Raw genomic sequence first — 13,049 nt, forward strand, 5'->3', positions numbered from 1 at the left:
CAGCATCCGTGGCCATGCTGAGAGAGTTTTGATTTTCCTTTCTTTTTTTCTAAGAAAAAATAATTTTTTTTTTGTCTTTTGTCTTTTTTCCGTGTCCGGCAATGGATCGCAACCCTCAGTGTTGCCCCCGTACCGGACCGGGGACCGGCAACGGGATCGCAAGCCTCGGTGTTGCTTCCCGCACCTCGCTCAGCCAGTGAGCGGGAGCCGGTCTGTATGTGGGATCCGAACCCTCGAACGGGAGCGCCGCCGCGCTTCCCAAGCGGCGCACTACCCAGTGCGCCACCGGGCCGGCCCCTGTTTTGTGATTTTTATTTTCATAAGATGATGGAAAATATAGATTAAAGTGAAAATCAACTAGTGAAATTTGGAAAGGCAAGTCAGGGTCAGATTTGGGTCATCTTTTTTCTTCCCAACAGAGGTGTTGTCTGGTTGGAATAAGGCGGGAGAAATGGCTATTAGAAGATGACTATGACCTGCCACTAATGAGATCTGGGTCATAGGTGAAGGCAATTTTCCCAGTGTAACACAAACTTTTCTCTTTTGTCTTAGAAATTATCACAACGGTTTTTATGAGTCTAATTCAGAAACTCTAACCAGGCTCAAAATTTTGACCAGGCAGTCAAAACTCAGATGTGATTGCTCCTGGAAATAGCCCCTTTTAACAGACTACAGGAGTGTCAAAGTGTGTGTTGGGGATTTTCCTCCTAAGTTCCTGCTGTTTCACAAGATGAATAAGGGAAGTCAGGTGGGGCTGAAAACTCCAGAGCCACCTCTGTTAGTGGGAAATACAAAAGCCACTACACTGAAGATGAAATCACATTCCAAATAACCATATTACACACCCACACGAGGTAGACTGAGAAGTAATTTCCTGTTGATCCTTCTAGATATTCTGAGAAAAAACTTACTTCTGGAAATTGCAACAACTTATATAATTCAAAGTTACTGTAATTCTCTAATGAATGGGGATATTGGCAATTTACATGTCAATAATATACTCTGTTTTTATCAAGGGTTGATAAGTGACACGTGAGGAATGTTTGTGTAAAACTCATTGTGAAAGTTTTTAAAAGCTAATATGATGAATTCTTTTTATAACTTAGTTTCATGAGTAAAATATAATTTCATGATAGATATTAGGTAATAACATATTGCTTTCTATTTTACTTTGCTAGGAGTCTCAGAGATTAATTTTACGTTCAATCATGTTGACTATATTAGGCAAGGTGGTTGATAATATTTCCTTTTTCATTCTCCTCAATATTTTTAAGATAGCTTCACAGAAGTATAATTTGCATACAATAATATTCAATAATTTTAAGTGTGTAATTCAGTAAGTTTGTGCAAATATTTACAGCTATACAACCACAACAGCAATCAAGATATAGAATATTTCTGTTGCCCCCAGAGAGTTCCCTCACTGCACCCCAACAGACAATCCTTACCCCTAGACCCAACTTACAGCTACCCCTGATTAGTTTTCTGTCCTTGCAGTTTTGCCCTTTCTAAAATGGTATGTAAATACAGTCGTACAATCTGTTATCTTTGTGTGGGGCTTTTTTCATTTAGCATGATCATTTTGAGATTTTCATATATTCTTTTGTATATCAGATGTTCATAACCTTTTAATGCTGAATAATATTCTATTGGATGGGTATGTAATAATGTGTTTGCCAATTCACCAGCTGAAGAATATGTAGGTTATTTGCTAAATAAATAAATAAATAAATACAGCTACTACGAACCTTTGAGTATGTATCTTCATGTGAATATATATTTTCATTTCTTTTGGGTGAGTGCCTGGGAGTGGAATTGCTAGGTCATGCAGTAGACTTACATTTAAATGACAATATATTTCTTATTTATATAAGAAACTGCCAAGCTCTTTTTCAAAGTGGCTGTAACATGTTGTATTTTTACCAGCCATGTGTGAAAGTTCCAGTTGCTTCAAATCTTGGTTAGCTCTTAGTTTTGTAAGGTTTTTTGTTTGTTTGTTTTGTTTAATTTTAGTCATTCTAGTGAGTGTGTAATGATATCCCATTGTGTTGTTTGCTTTTTGTAATGATTAACATTGTTAAATCAAGGCAGAGCTAAATATTTCTATTAGAAGCTCTAAATTTTTTTCTGTAATAGGTGAAAAGGTGCTAAGATTCCAGAAATGTTCCTGTTTACTTGCAAAGAGCAGACCAGGCACAAGATGGAATGAAGAATTAGAGTGGGGCAAGGAAAAGCAGTGTAACTCATACATTGTCTTGATAATGATTACTCTGTTTTGGAGGAAGTGTCTCAAAAGAGTGTGGTGTAACAAATAATTGCCTAGTAGAAAACTCTTTTAAACAAGATACAAATAGGAAAATATCTGTGAGTCCTGATTTAAACATGAGTTTATAGTATACAATTTGGTCCAGAAACTATTTTCTTTTTTTTTTTTTTGAGACCGGCCGCACCACGCTCAGCCAGTGAATGCAGCGGCCATCCCTATATAGGATCCGAACCCGCGGCGGGAGCGCTGCTACCTCCCAGCTCTGCACTCTCCTGAGTGTGCCATGGACTCGGCCCCCAGAAACTATTTTCTGATTAATAAATTATAAGATATTTTAAAGACATCATGAACATGGAAATTATTGCTCATCATTTCATTGTTTTTATAATTAATGGGAGTTCCGACTGGGAATATATATTTTGAGATGGAAGTATTAATATTCCACCCTATTGCTGAGAGGAAAAATCTAACAGACTTTGTAAAAACATTTAAATGGAAAATATGACCTGCCCTGTGGTGTCATGTTATAAATGGCAATACCACGTGGTCCTTAGAAATTGCTTGGAAATAGTTTTACAACTTCAGAGCAATTTCTGTGATGTTGAGAATCTAACCACAGTTCTAAGAAAAGAGACGAATTGGAAAACTCTGCAACAATTAAAATATACCTTTAAATATTTTATTGTTTGGAAAGATAATTGTAAAGTTTACAAACTGAAAATAAACAAATAAAAATATGACTGAAATTTCTATTTAAATCAAAAATATATTTAAACTATGTAAAAATATACTTAAGATATTACCAATTCTTATTTCTGGGGTGATGAGATAATGAATAATTATATATTTTTTAAATTTCAACTTTTGTTTCTAGGTAAGATTTTTCTAAAATTAAAAAAGTCTACAACGAAATTAGAATTTTAAAAATCCAAAATTAAAAGATTAGCAACAAATATGATTAAGAACAGCATCATGTTTTAGATGAAGAATTCCAGCAAAGCAGACTTCTCAAATTTGGGGAGGATTTAAAGGCAATAAATTACCTTTGCTAGGTTATTATTCTGCAACAAAGATCTCACTTCTGAATTTATAAACACTGCCTTCATATGTTTTGACTGGCTTCAAGTTCTAATGCTAATTCACCTTGATCAGAAGGTCGATCTAAATGCACTGTATTTAAGTTTTCTTTTAACGTCATTCTGGGATGTAGGCAGTGTTCTCAGTGCCAGATTAACAATGGAAAAATGTTGATCATTTAATGCTTTCTTCCTTTCTAAAAAAACCCTAATTTTGTTCCACTGGTAGTTTCATTTGACTTATTCCACTTAACATTTCCTTCTCCTGGTAGCTGCCATAGATTAAGAAATGACTTGGCCCACCAGGAATCAATCAGAATTAAAATTTGCTGAGAGCTTTTGGGAAAACATTGTTGAGAAAGACACAAAAAGAGAGAGTCTCTCCGCCCCTGCATTTTGTGAGAAGTGGATGCGGACTGCAAAGGCATCTCCCCTTCCTCTGAGGGTAAAGTCAGCACACAGAAGAGAGCAGAACCAAAGAATTCACAGCACACAGAGTCAGAGCCATCTGATGAAGTTGATGTTAACAGCAGTTCTACTTCTCAACTTTCTGTTAAATTAGCCAAAACAGTCTTAATTTTTTTGAGCCAGTTTGTTTGGGATTGTCTGTCACTTACAGCCAAAAGGCTCCTGACAGAGTAGACAGAGTTACACCCTCAGGGCACTCTCTTTATAGAATAGGCAGCTGGATCACCTTAGGGACACTCATGTCCACTGGCTTTCTTTCTCAATCGTTGATCTCTAAGATTGGTCTCCTTTTCAAGTCACCAGCTCTAATAGCCTGAATAACAAAAAGGGTGTCTGATGGGAGTTTTTGAAAATAAATGTTTCTCTTAGTCATTTACATTGCATCTTGGAACAATGTTTAGTGATATATGTGTGTTAGACATAATATTTTCATCATGTGCTATGGTTAGAAGGTTTGTCCCCCTCAAAACTCGTGTTAAAATTTAATTGCGACTGTAAACAGTATTAAGAGGTGAGACCTTCAAGAGGTGATCAGGCCATCAGGGCTCATTCTCATGGGTGGGATTGGTACCATTATAAAACAGTGTGTTCAGGCCCCTCTTGCCCTCTAGTTGTCCTTCTGCCTTCTGTCATGGTATGACACCACAAGAAGCCCGCAGAACTATGAGCCAATAAATTTCTGTTTATTATAAATTACCTAGTCTCTAATATTCTGTGACAGCAGCCCAAAGTGGACTAAAACAAAAACTGGTACCAGACGAGTGGGGTGTTGCTACAACAAATACCTGAAAATGTGGAACAGCTTTGAAACTGGGTAATGGGTAGAGGCTAAACAGTTTTGAAAGGAGTGCTGGAAAAAGCCTAGATATCCATGAATGGAGCATTAAGGGCAATTCTGGTAAGGGGTCAAAAGAAGAGAACACCTGTACGGAAAGTCTTAAATGTCTTTGAGATTACTTAGGTGGCCGTGATCAGAATGTTAGTAGAAATATGGACCTTTGTATTTGTCCATTTCTGTTGCTTATAATAAAATACCTGGAACTGGGTAATTCATAAAGAAAATGAAATTTATTGCTTACAGTTTCTGAGGCTGGGAAGTCCGAAGTCCAGGGAACGCATCTGATGAGGTCTTGGTGGTGACAGTGATGGCAGAGTATCACATTGTGAAAATAACGGAGCAGAGAGAGAGACCCTTTTCCTCCCCTTTTAAGATCCTCAGAACCACACCCTTGATCACCATTTTTAACCTATTCATGGTTCAACAACCTGATCACCTCTTCACAGGCCACATCTTTCAATTACCATAACAGGGTTTCCCACCCTCAACAGTTGCATTGGTGATTAAGCCTCAATGAGGTTGGAGGGGCATCCAGTTTACAACACCCTTAAAGGGAAGTCCAGGGAACGCATCTGATGAGGTCTTGGTGGTGACAGTGATGGCAGAGTATCACATTGTGAAAATAACGGAGCAGAGAGAGAGACCCTTTTCCTCCCCTTTTAAGATCCTCAGAACCACACCCTTGATCACCATTTTTAACCTATTCATGGTTCAACAACCTGATCACCTCTTCACAGGCCACATCTTTCAATTACCATAACAGGGTTTCCCACCCTCAACAGTTGCATTGGTGATTAAGCCTCAATGAGGTTGGAGGGGCATCCAGTTTACAACACCCTTAAAGGCAATTCTGATGAGGTCTTAGATGAAAAGAAGGAACGATGTATAGGAAACTGGAATAAGGGCCATTCTTATTTTAAAGTGGCAAGGGACTTGGCTGAATTGTCTTTATGCCCAAAGGCTTTGTGGAGGGCTGAATTTAAGAGTGATGAACTAGGATATCTAGTGGTAGATATATCTAAGCAGCAAAGCATTCAGCAAACTGCGTAACTTATTTTAACTGCATATGGCCAAATGGGAGAAGACAGAAATCATTTAAAGACAAAATTTATAATTAAAATGGAAGCAGAACATAAAACTTTGGAAAACTCTCAGCCTGGCTATGTAATGAATAAAAAAGTGACTTCAGAAGAGTATACCAAGAGTGGGCCAAGCAACTGTTTGATGAGGATTAGTATGGACTGAACAATGCCAAAGGTTATTCATCAGGACAATGAGAGAATGACCCCAAGGTACTTCAGAGATGACCAGTGCTGTCCCTCCTATCACAGGCCCAGAGTGCCAAGGCCTGGGAAATAAAATATGTCAAGAGAAAGTGCTAAGGCCTTGGGAAGAAAATATGTCAAAAGGACGCCTTCAAGATGTTGGGGCTTGCTGCCCAGAGCTGCCTCAAGTCTTTGTTTCCCACATTCTAATTCAATACTCCTCAATTACTGTAGGCATGGCTCAAGTGGGCTCAACCCACTGCTATAGAAAGAACAAGCCATCAACCTTATTTTCATTCAATGTATTACTTATTCTGCAGGTGCACAGAATGCAAGCACTATAGGGGCTTTCTCCATGTAGATTTCAAAGGATGTTTTTCATGGTTATCCTGGGGGCTCTGGCAGAGACGTCACAGGAACAGAACCATCAGGAAGAGCCCCACTAGGGCAATGTCTGGCAGAACTGTGGTATCAGAGCCGTCATAGACAGTCCCCATTATGGCAATACCTATTGGAGCAGCAGGGGCAAGTCCAGAACTGTGGAGCTACCAGAGTGCAACATGAGCCTAGAAGAGCTGCAGGCACAAGCCTCCAACCAGTGAGAGCACTGCATGGGTTGAGCCCGTCAAAGCCATAGGAGCAGGGCTGCCTGAGGCCTTGGAGGCCCACCCTCCACCCTAATGTGTCCAGAAAGTGGGACATGAAGTCAAAGAAGGTTAGATTATTCTCAAGCTTTCGGATTTAGTATTGTTTACCCTGTTGGATTTGACTTGCTTGGGACCTGTAACTCTTTCTTCTTTCTTATTTCTTCCTTTTGGAATGGAAATGTCTATCCTATGCCTGTCCCATCATTGTATGAGTACTTTGAAAGCACATCACTTGTTTAATTTCACAAGCTCACAGCTGGAGGGAGATTTGCCCATAACTGAGACTTTGGTAAGACTTTGGACTTTGGACTTTTGACTTAACACTGGAAGGAGTTAAGACTTTGGGTGCTATGAGGATAAAATGAATATATTTTGTATGTGAGAAAAACATGAGTTTTAGGGGACCAGGGATGAAATGCTGTGGTTTGAATGTCTGTCCCTTCCAAAACTCTTGTTAAAATTTAGTTGCAAATGTAAGAGTGTGAAGAGGGAAAACCTTTAAAAGGCTATTAGGTCATGAGGGCTCCCCCTCATGTGTGGATTGGTGCCATTATAAAAGATGAAGTTCAGCACCCTCTTGCCCTCTCTTGGCTCTTCTGTCTTCCACCATGGGACGATGCAGCAAGAAGTCCCTCACAAGATGCCACTCCCGTGATATTGGACCTCCCAGCCTCGAAAATGGTGAGCCAACACATTTCTGTTTATTGTAAATTAGTCTGGAGGTATTCTGTTATAGCAGCACAAAATAGACTAAGACACCATTTTTCTAAAAGAAACTTTGGAAGACCGAATTGGCATGTATCAATGCTTTCCTAAGGGAGATTGGGCTGCACTATCCCTGAATGTAGATTGGTGTTTGTCCGTGGAATGAGTTTATGAAGTAAATTTAAGTGAATCCCACCTCAGCCAGTCACTAGCTATGTTCCCTAGGAAAGATATTTTTAGTTTTCTATTTTTAAAAATATCCTTGTTGTTAGCAATAAAAGTACCTACCCCCCATGATCATTTAAAGTTTAAATGAGATAACATTAAATTTAGCATCTTAGATCTCAGCATAGGCAATCAACTAAGTGCTTGTTATTCCCTTCTCTTCTTTCTTTATTTATGAGAAAAGCCCATGTGGATCTCATCATTTGGTTATCCCTCTACTTTAGAAAAAAAAATCTGCAATCCCTGTATTTTTTACAAAATTTGAAAATCCAACACATTTATGTGTGTGTGTGTGTGTGTGTTTATTTTTATACAATAAAGCTCTTATCTTTCTGGACTTAAATAAATTACTTAATGTTGCTTTGCCTCCCACGGATTTGTTACCCCTATTCCCCTGGGTGATGGAGCCACCAAAGATTACTCAAAGCCCATCTCTTTTGAACAGTGAGAAGCCCCGGAAAGGGGTTACTCTCTCCTGGAACCCTCAAGATAGAGGCATTCTTTCCATTTGGGAAATTAACCTTGAATTGGGATTCTACTCCTGCATTTATTCTCCAGACCAGCAAGTTACAGGAAGAGACACAGGTGGGGCTTTGCTAAGTACAGTTTAACAAGTTTTACAACAGAAGCTGGTAACATTCAGTAAAAACAAGTCAGATGACATTCTGTTAGGCAATTAAGTGATCCACTAACAAAGGCTTAATTTAGCCGACATTCCTTTTCCCTTTAGCAGCTTTTTAGTGACTTTACATATCAATTAGTAACTTGTCTGTCTTAGAACCAGCAGCCTTGCTGTGTTACGATTCTTATCTTGCAACAGAGACTCAATGCCCTGGGGGAAATTTCCGGTCCTTTGCAAGGTCAATATTTGAAACTATAAGGCTTTGGAAAACCAGGCCCTGTGAGGTACATTTGCTTTATGAATCCTCTACAACTTAACACCATCTTTTGAGTTTATTTTTCTGAGGAAAACCCAACAAATTCAAAGGAGTTGTAAAGTCTCACTGAGAAGTAGTCTTCTGTGCAGTCTAATTAAACAGAAGTGATCAATAGAGAAAAATCTAATCCTGTCACTACTCCTTATTCTAGCAACAGAAATCAAACTCCCAAGATCCACCTACATCAGCTAGTTATAAATATATTTACATTTTCCTGTCTTGTTTTCAAGAAACTGAATCCACCCAAATACTCTGTCATTTAGGAACATTTTGCATATTTATATTCAAGTCCTAAAGTTTTCATGACTTTGCAGTTTGCTATTAACATTTTGTGCAGTCTTTGTCCTAGCTAAAGATATATGAATACATTTTACATACAGCCCAAATGCTGGCCAGACCTTCCTTATGCATAAAAGATAGATCTTTCTCTTGGAACTAATTTTCCTCTAAGATATATTACAGAATGTGTTATATATTTTTTTGGCTAGCAAGAAAACCACACTCTATTCAATATCAAATGAGTGAGCTGATACACTAAGAATTTTCAATAATCTTGGGTTTCTAGACTACTAAGGAAATGAAGCTATTTTCAATTTCTAAAAATCTGCTTAGGTTTTTAGACTGACATGTAAGAAGCTTAAAAGTTACCACTTCATTCTAATAATAAGTAAAATGATTAATAAAATAAAAAGTCAATAATTCATCTAAGATCTGTCAGAGAAGTGAGGTCTAGTGCAAGCCACTGCCCTCAAAATTGGGGAGACCAAAAGGCAAATACAGAGAATCACAACTTACCTGAGCAAAACCCACAAACAAAGATCTCTGTTGCAACCAGACCTGAGTAGAAAAACCTGATCTGTAATTGACAAATTGCTGGAGTTTCAGTGTGGATAAATCTGAGAGTTAAAAACTCCAGGGGGAGCCAGTAATGGGGGCAGAGGGGAGTGGGGCCCACAGTTTTAAAAATTTAATTCAAAGAGTTTTACCAAATTCTTAGAGTAAATATCAGAGAAAAATCCCCTCATGCTTCCAGCAGGGGGAGGGGAAAATAAATTTTAAATACACCAGAACATTTGTTTTTTCCTTCTTAACAATGTCTGCACTTGGAAAACACTATTTAAACAGAATCAAACCTGCTGGGGTTTTATCAGAGCCTAAATGAACTTAGGGAAGGACAATATACAACTTTAGGCAGATCTAGCCACCATGCTCTACCTAAGAGGGGTGGGGGGAGATGAGAAGCATGTTTAAAGTTCACAGTCCAGAGCACAGGATGACTAAAACAGTCAGACCTAAGCATAGGACTATAGAATGTTGCCTTTCCTCCACATGTTACCACCACGTTACAAAAGGCCTATTTACTGTAGTTCCTTTAACCCAGTATATCATATCCAGCTGTCAAGAAAAAAAACATAAAAAACATGTTAAAAGTCCAAAAAACACAACTGAAGAGGCAGAGCAAGCATTAAAATCAGACCCAGGTATGTTGGAATTATCAGACCAGGAATTAAAAAAATAAGTTATTAATATGCTAAGAGTTCTAATGAATAAAGCAGACAACATGCAAGAACTGATGGGCAATTTAAGAAGAGAGATGGTGATTCTAAGAGGGAACCAAAAAGACATGCCAAAGATCAAAATCATTATAATGGAAGGAAAGCATGCCTTTAAAGGGCCTATTCTCTGAACTTGAGGATATTTCAATAAAAATCTCCAAATGAAAAGAAAAGAGAAGAAACTAAACTAAACTAAACTAAAAGACAACATAATATCCAGGAATTGAAGTGCAATTACCTAAGATGTAACAAACACACAATGGGAATTCCAAAATGAGAAGAAAGAAAAAAAAAAACTATTTGAAAATATAATTACTAAGAATTTTTCCCCAGTTAATATCAGACCCTAAAGTATTGATCCAGGAAACTCAGAGAAAGCCAAGCAGGATAAATGCCAGAAAAAAATACACGTAGGCATATTATTTTTTAAACTACAGAAAATCAAAGATAAAGAAAAACATCTTGAAAAAAAAAAGGTGAAAAACATCTTACCTACAGAGGAGCAAAATTAAAAATTAAATCTGACTTCTCCTCAGAAGCCAAGCAAGAAGAGAGTAGAGTGAAATGTTTAAAGTTTTGAAGGACAGAGGAAAAAACTAAACAAACAAACAAACAAAAAAAACCTCACCCACCTGGATTCTTGTACCCTACAAAATTTTCAAAATTAATAAGGAATAAACTTTCTCAGATGAACAAAATTTGAGGAAATTTGTTGCCAGTAGGCCTGCCTTGCAAGAAATGTTTGAAGAAGTTTTTTTAGGGAGGCAATAGGTCAGAAACTTGTGTCTACATAAAGAAAGATATCAGAAGAGTAAAAGTGAAGGTAAAATAAAAAGTTTTATGTTTCTTCTTAAGGGTCTAACATGATTGTTTGTAGCAAGAATGTATTTAAATATATATGCTTATGATTCTTATGTGTATCTAAAATGAATTACAGCAATTGTAAAAGGGGTGGGAGGGAATAATTAGGATTATTTTGTTATTATAAGGTCCCCACACTACAATGAAGTAATATTATATTATTTGAAAGTGAACTTAAATTTGTTGTAAATGTATATTGTAAACTAGAGCAACCACTAAAAAAAGTTTTTACAAAAGTATAACTGATAGGCTAAGAAAGGAGAGAAAATGGAATTATATAAAAATTTCAATTAAACAACAAAAGACTGAAAAACAGTGGAAGATAAAAATTAAGAAAAGAATTAATTATGATTCAGTTAAAAAATTTAAAAATAAACAAATAAATAAAACAAGAAGCAAGGACAACATATAAAAACTGTGACAATATGGTTCATATTAATCCAACTATATCAATAACCACTGAATGTCCATAGTCTAAATGCACTAATTAAAGGACAGAGATTGTCAGAGTGAATCAGAAAACAAGATCCAACTTTGTGTTATCTACAAGAAACTCACTTTAAATGTAAAGACACATATAGATTAAAAGAAAATGAATGGAGAACTATATACCATGCTAACACTAATCAGAAAAAAAAAAGCGTGAGTAGCTAGTAGTTGTATTAATCTGAGGCAGAGCAGACTTCAGAGCAAAGAAAGTTCTCAGAGATAAAGAGGGGCATTGCACAATGGTAATGTTATTTCTCCAAAAAGATGTATTCTTCAAAGTGTGTGCATATACCAACAGAGTGTCAGAATATGCAAGGCAAAAAATGATAGAATTACCAGGAGAAATAGATGACTCCACTATTATAGTTAAAGACTTCAACACCGCTCAATTAGAACTAGAGAGATTCAGCAGGCAAAATATCAGTAAGAACATAGCTGAACTCAACATTATCAATCAACTATGTATAAATGATGTCTATAAACCACTTGATCCCAAAACAGCAGATTACATATTTTTCTCAATCTCTCATGGAACATTCACCAAAATAAACCACATTCAGGGTCATAAAACACACCTATCAAATTCTGAAAAATAGAAATCATACTGTGTGTGCTCTCATATCACAACTAGAAATCAAAAACAGACAGCTGCATGATATCCAAACACATGGAGATTAAACAACATGCTTCTAAACACATGGGTCAAAAAATAAATGTCAAGACAAATTTGAATAGTATTTTGAACTAAATAAAAATGAAATAACAACTTATCAAAATTTGTGAGATGCAATGAAAGGAGTGCTTACAGGGAAATTTATAGCACTAAATGCATGTGTTAGAAAGGAAGAAAAATCGAGTCAAACCAGTACTCTAAGCTTCTGCCTTAGGAAATAGAAAAAGAAAAGCAAATTAAATCCAAAGTAAGCAGAAAAAAAAAATGAAATAAAAATTAGGGCAGACATCAGTGAAATTGAAAACAGGAAATCAATAGAGAAAATTAATAAAATCAAAATCTGTTTCCTTGAAATGATCAATAAAATCAATAGCTTCTAGGTAGGCTAACTAAGGAGAGGGAGAAAGACAGAGAGGGAGAGGGCACAAATTACTAATATCAGAAGTAAAAGAGGAGACATCACTATGTATCCCATGGGCATTAAAAAGATAATAAAGGGCCGGCCTGGTGGCGCACTGCTATAGTGCACCGCTTGGGAAGCGCGGCGGCGCTCCCGCCGAGGGTTCGGATCCCACATACAGACCGGTTCCCGCTCACTGGCTGAGCAAGGCGTGGGAGCAACACCGAGGGTTGCGATCCTGTTGCCGGTCCCGGTCCAGTACGGGGGCGACACTGAGGGTTGCGATCCGTTGCCGGACACGGAAAAAGACAAAAAGGAAAAAAAAAAAAAAAAAAAAAGATAATAAAGGAATACTATGGACAACTCTATGCCCACAAATTTGATGATGCACATAAAAAAGAACCAATGCCTTGAAAGATACAACCTGCCAAAACTTACACAAGAAAGACAATCTGAATAGGTTACATCTGCTAAAGAAAGTGAATCAATAACTAATCCTTCCCCCCCCCAAAAAAAGCACCAAGTCCAGGGGGGTTCACTGGTAGACTTTATCAAACATTTAAGGGAGAAATTTTCCCAACTCTCTATAATCTCCTTTAGAAGACAGAATCAGAGGTAATACTTCTGACCTCATTCTTATGA

Source organism: Galeopterus variegatus, unplaced genomic scaffold, assembly GCF_000696425.1.
Source record: "Galeopterus variegatus unplaced genomic scaffold, G_variegatus-3.0.2 Scaffold1184, whole genome shotgun sequence".
Lineage (NCBI taxonomy): Eukaryota > Metazoa > Chordata > Mammalia > Dermoptera > Cynocephalidae > Galeopterus > Galeopterus variegatus.